This window comes from Peromyscus eremicus, chromosome 5 (assembly GCF_949786415.1).
Source record: "Peromyscus eremicus chromosome 5, PerEre_H2_v1, whole genome shotgun sequence".
Classification (NCBI taxonomy): Eukaryota; Metazoa; Chordata; class Mammalia; order Rodentia; family Cricetidae; genus Peromyscus; species Peromyscus eremicus.
Window position 1 is genome coordinate 99,520,249 of NC_081420.1, and position 6,000 is coordinate 99,526,248.

The 6,000-nt window shown below is 50.6% G+C and overlaps 1 protein-coding gene across 1 annotated transcript in view; it reads right to left on the bottom strand.

The window, feature by feature from the left end:
- Zfhx3 (zinc finger homeobox 3) overlaps positions 1-618 on the bottom strand; it is a 246,451-nt gene extending 245,833 nt beyond the window's left edge. Inside the window, exon 1 of the mRNA XM_059264040.1 lies at positions 433-618. The gene's annotated coding sequence lies outside the window, so the exon portion shown is untranslated. The remainder of the gene's footprint in view (positions 1-432) is intronic.
- Between the last annotated feature and the right edge of the window lie 5,382 nt (positions 619-6,000).

Genomic DNA, 6,000 nt, shown 5'->3' on the forward strand with positions numbered 1-6,000 from the left:
CTCTCTCTCTCTCTCTCTCTCTCTCTCTCTCTCTCTCTCTCTCTCCCACTCCCTCTCTCCCTCTCTCTGGCTGAAGAGGATGTGTTTTAGACGAAAGAACCCAAAGTTCTCAGTGGCACCAATACCCCAAGTATTAGGAAGGCAGGAACTAACCCAAAAGCAGAGTGAGGAGGAGGAGAGTGAGGAGGAGGAGGTCGGAGAGGAAAGCGAGAGGGAATACAAGAAGGAACGCACTCCCGTGCCCAGCAGACTCTAGCCACTCTCTCCCCAGGTAGGTTCCCACTGGAGTCTAGGAGTTCAAGTGCATCCAGCCTGCCCTTCCCCCACATGCCCCAAGAGAATGGGAAGTTCAGCCAAGACTCGCAGCACCTGCCTCCAGCGCTAGGCCGGCTGCGAGCCGCGCGGCGGGGGAGGGAGGGAGGCTGCACTCACCTGGCACACAAAGCCTCCGTACACCTCGGGAGGAAGGAGGCACTCGGAGGTCCGGGGGCCACCACTCCGGCCTGCGCGACAACGGGAGATTCCAGCGGCAGCGGAGCCCCGAACTTACCCACCCCAGGCGGCATTCTCCCCACCTCCCGCTGCCCCCCGGGCTCGGCGGTGGCGCAGGCTAGGAGCGAGGGGCCTGGCGGCAGGGGCGGGGCGCGCATGGTGGCGGCCCGGGCCGGCGATCTTCGGGCTGCCCGGGGAGGGAGGTCCCCCAGGCGCGGCGGGGATTCACCCACGGGGCGCGGCGCTGCGTCCCCGGTCCCCGTCCCGGCCTGCCCGCCTCTCTCCTCCTCCTGCGCCGCCCGCCCGCCCGCCCGGAATCGCTTTATGTAAATGAAGCTCAACTCGCAGTTTGCAGCGCGCACCGCCCGAGGAAGGGGGGCGGGCGGGGCGGGGGGCCTTCGGGGATCCACATTACACAGCAACAAAGCGGAAGGTTAATTTGAAACTCACAGCCCCGCAGCCTCTCGGCTCCCCGGGCAAAGCCTGACATCTACAGTCGCGCTGGGCGCAGGCCGGACTGCTCACGGTGGCCGCGCCCGCGTGCCTGCGGGGACCTGGGGACATAACACACGGGAGCAGGGCCGGGTCTGCTGGGCCCTGGCTCCCAGCACCGGCCTTGGAGGCAGGCTGGGCCGCACTCGCCTGGGGACAGGAGCCTTGGCTGCCCTGGCCTACACCAACCCAGGAACCGGCCCGGCAGGAACAAAGCCGCGTCCCCGCGAGGCACTGACCGCACTGCTCATCAAAAGTCAAAGGCCGGCCTGGAAGAAACGGATGCTCCCTCAGCCACCAAAAAAAAAAAAAAAAAAAAAAAGCAGCAGCAGAAGCAGTTGGGGCCTCCGAACCCTGATCCATCAGTCTCTGGGCCCTGTCCACGTCAGAACCAGGCCACTCTAACAGGGGACATTAGCCAATGTGGACAGGAATTTATTTGAAACACACACCCATCCTATTAACTGCTTCACAGAGAACTTCTGTTTTTCAGCTGCAGAAACTTGTGAAAACATCCCCTACTCTCCATTGAGAGTTTAAGGACAGTTTTGGAGGAGAGAAGGGAAAAGGAGAAGAAGGGAGGAAGAAATGGCTAGGTAAGGACAAGCAGTTTACAGCCACCCGATTTAAGCAAGGACACTACCCTTAAAAGCCACAGAGCATTTCAGAGAGGGCAAGAAAGGTGCCGGTCTCAGGGAGGTACTACCACCAGGATCAAACCAAACAGGGCTACCTCAGCTGGTCAAAGCAACTGCTGGGCACTTCTGGCTCCCCTCAGTTCACCTTTTACATGCTGTTATGTAAAGGCAGGCCCCTTGAAATCTCACCGGAAGTCTCCAATCCTCCCAGCCAGAATTCCACCTCCTCCTAAATCTAGTCTTCATTCTCAGCACAGAAAGACAGACACCTGCTTTTTCTCTTTCTGAAAACCAGCCACCCAGGCTGCCCCTGCAGCCGCGACTCTTTTCCTACTACACAATAATGAACCATGCAAGTGTTAGAAATATAATAAGCTCACCAGGAGGAAGAGCAGAATGTATGGAATCGTATTTGCATTAAGCACGCGTTAACAGGGAGAAAAAGGGGGGGTGCTTGCTTGGTTGGTGAAAACTACCATGTCCCTGCGTAGAAAGCATTTCTGGTACAATAGAATTTGGGTTCAAATCGATGTAAATACCTAACCTGTTGGGTGCAGACTAACCCCGTCTATATTTTAGTACAAAAAAAAAGGATTGCAATTTTCCCCCCAAGCTAGGGTCTTGGAAGAAAAGAACTGCCTCTAGGGAATCAAGTCAATTAGGGACAAAGAAGGGCAGAGGCCAAATTTAGTCAAACTTGGGGGGGGGAGCAGTGGGGGGAGGTGGAAAGCAGAAAGGAGGGTGGAGGATGATTCTGTAAACCAGAGTATGGCCACTGTAGAGCTGTTCCAGACTGCCTGACCTCAGGCTCAAGAACAGGTGGTGTTTTCAAAACACACTGTTATTTATGTTAGCCACATGAGTCAGGAACACCTTAAAGAAAACCAATTAATAATTTAATTGAAAAAGTGACTATGAATAATACATGAAGATGATGGTGCCAGCAGGGAGACAAGCAAGGTGGCCCTCCACTCAGAGATGCCCCCCACCCACCCACCCCGGAAATCTCTTCGGGGAAATGGAGATTCCAGACCCTCCCTCTTCACCTGGAAGCCACCCCATGGGCCTAGCTGACGAAGTAAGGACAACAGGAAAATGTTTCTACTCCTGGAAAATTGAATTTTGCAGCTTTCTCTTGAGTTTTCTTCACGGGACAACCTCATAGAATCTCATACTACGGTGAGTATGGGGAGGGGGGGGCGGAGGATACACATAAATACCTTCGACAAAATGAAAGCTGGAAAAACCACAAGACTAGAGTAACCTGAGAGGCTGAGGAGGGGCTGGCAGAGGGGCTCTCTGCCTTGATTCGGCCAGTGTCCCAGGCCCTGGTGACAGGCCTTCTTCACCTCAGAAGCCTGACAAGCAGAAAAGAGACTGGCCCTGATCCCTTTTCTTTTATCTTAATCCTGCAATAGCTACACGCATGGTGAGGCCTACTCAAGCCTGTCTTTGTTCCAGACAAAAATTTCACAGGTAAGCCATGGGCAGGTAGCCTACAGCCTGTAGACCATAAAGAATATGACGGACTGCCTAAAAGCTGGGGTGCTACCTCAGGGACAACTCATTTTCATCCTTAACCAAAACAAGAGCTCTTCAGAGGGAATTTATTTGCGAAGCACACGCTGACATATGGATCCACCAGTTTCTCTGAAATCTATGTTGCAGATCCTATCCCCAAGCTCGGGACAGGGCAGCTGCCTGCTGTTAAACCCACGCCTGCCCAGCACTGACACCCTGATGTTCTCGGGCTGCATCCTGAACACAAGGACAAATAAAGCCACCATTAGAAGAGGCAGTTCAGAACCATCCTCACAGTTCTCCATCCCCAGGCTCGGCTCATCTAGAAAGCCTGATTGGCAACAGCCAAAGGATAAATATTTAAAAATAAGCCAGGGAACGCTAGCCCCTTCTCTTCTCCTCCCCCTCCCCATTCTCCAGGCCAGAGGTCTGCCCACTAATGCTTAGCTGGCTGATAAATCACAATTCTCCAACCCAGCCAAACCTGCTCCCTGCCACCCCCATATCCACTCTCTAATGCTCCATCCTTTCACTTGGGCAAGGCTAAATATGATCCCTGACTGAAGAGACAGTGGATGTCAGCATTCCAGCCCCTCCTCCGAGCACAACTGGGTTTAGGTAGATGTGTGTAATTCTTCCAGATGATTCTATTTTTATTAAATTATATACCCACATTGATTTTGAAACTTGTGCTTAAATGATCTGGAGGCTTTAACCTGGGACAGAGGACAGAGACACACACAGACATGTTCCCCAAATTACAAATACATCTGGAGCTGCATTTCACTCCATGGTCTGAGCTCACCCCACCAATATGAGGTAGTTTTATTTAGGGGCCAGGTACCTGCTGGGTGCCCCAGGCCTCCTGGGTATGATCCAGAATTCAGGCCAACCTCCAGGCAGCGCAGCTAGCGAAGGATGGCATGCAAGGAGGGCCTACGCACATGTTTTGTTTCACGTTTCTCTGACAGGAACCTCGAAGCCTTCATGTATGATGGCAGCGCTAATTCCACAGATTAATTTGTACCCCACCGTAGATGGAATGTTATCTGGTTTATTTACCTGCTCTTCCCAACCCACCTCCTGAACCTTTCAATCATATGCATGATACAGACACAAATGAGTCCATCTGCCTTTAAATCTGTGATTCAAAAGAGTTTTCCCAAAATAATTTTAAGTGGCAAAGCCCAAGTCTCGAGGAAGCAAAAATGCAGAAGTTGTCTTAAAACCGCCTTAAATGTTAGGCAAATAGGTCACCACGGTCTCTTTTTTTTCTTTCTTTTTTGGAAACAAAAATATTTTTTCTGAAAGGGCAAAGAGAATTTGCCATGCAAGACTTTTATACCCAGGGGGATTTTTACATTTGCTTTTCTAAACCTTGAAATTGAGAATTTTAATGACAAGGCAGACAGATGCTTACAGACAGCATTCCCAGTCAAGGGTCTACATGCTAAGGAGAAAGTGGCGCTTTGTTTGGGCCAAGGGGGGGAAAAAAGGAGGTGGACTTCCCACTCTGTTCCTGGGCCATCCCCCAACTGTCTGACACATCCCATCACAGTGGCCAGCAAACCACCGAATTCTTGGAGGGGATGGAGGTCGGGGCAGAAGAAAGGAAACAGGAAACAAGAGAGGAAAAGAAAAAGGACAGGCAGGGGATATTGTCTATTTATATAAATCCTACTTTAAAAAAAAAAAAATCTCAACCCACTATCAATTCCATATACACCAACTAGTTTAAACAGTGCATTCTGTCGGACTCCCAGCCATCCATCTCAGATTTTTTTTTTTCTTTTTAATGAGTAATTTCACGTAGGTTTCAATTCTTCCCTAGCCAATGATCACTTTTAAGTAGTGGACAGGATACCAGGAGATAAACAAAAGATGACCCTTTCACGCTTTACCCCGGGTGATGCTAGAATCCCATTTCTTCGATTCATCTTTTCACCGCAGTTCATTTGTGCTGGAAGTCTGTGCTAATCTGGCTTCCCAGTCGTCGTCCCCCCCACCCCAGCCCCCCGGTTGAAATCTCACATATCCCCCAAGTCAGCCAGTGTTTTAGAATGTGCGTTTCTATTGAGGCTGTTCCAATCGCCAGTGAGGCCTACGGTGAAATGTGCTTCATGCTGCTCCCTTCGTCTCTCTGCGGACAAATAGAAACTGTGAAATTTAAAGAATGGATAAAAAAAAAAATCTAAAACAAAGAGGTTAAAAAAATAGGACAAATGTTTTTGCTTTTGTGTCTCCCTGCAGCGATTGTTTGGGGAAGCCTGCACTGACAATAACCATGAGCAAGCCATCTAAAGGCGATGCGCTCACAAGGGGACGCCTTGCCTGCTCCCTTTGGTCTGGGAGAAAAAGTACCTTAGCTCCGTTCTCCAGGAACAAAAGGCCGGGGCCATGGGAGGGGGGAGAGGTTACTGGGCTTTCACAGGGAGCAAAGTGTCAAAGCTGGTTCATTTTTCACCCTTCTTAGTTAGAAAGCCGCTCAGGGAACTTCCTAATGACTCCGTTTCCCTCTCTATTACTGCTAAACCTAAGACGACAAAACAATGACATATTTTATATACATATGAGTATGTGTATGTGTATACATATGTGTGTATATACACACAACCTTTAAAAAAAAAAAACCTAAAACCCATCATGCCAGTAAAGGAAGGCCTTTGGGGCCTACATGACCCTGCTTCTCACCTCCCTCTCGCCACCCTACTTTTCTTCTTTTTGGAGGGGGCATCCAGTAGTAGATCAGATGAAAACAGAGACAGTGACATGTCCAGTAACATCAAACTGGCCTTTATCGGTCCAAAGAGGTAGGGCATTATAGGGGGAGGGCAGTAAGGGACCGGGACAGGAGGTG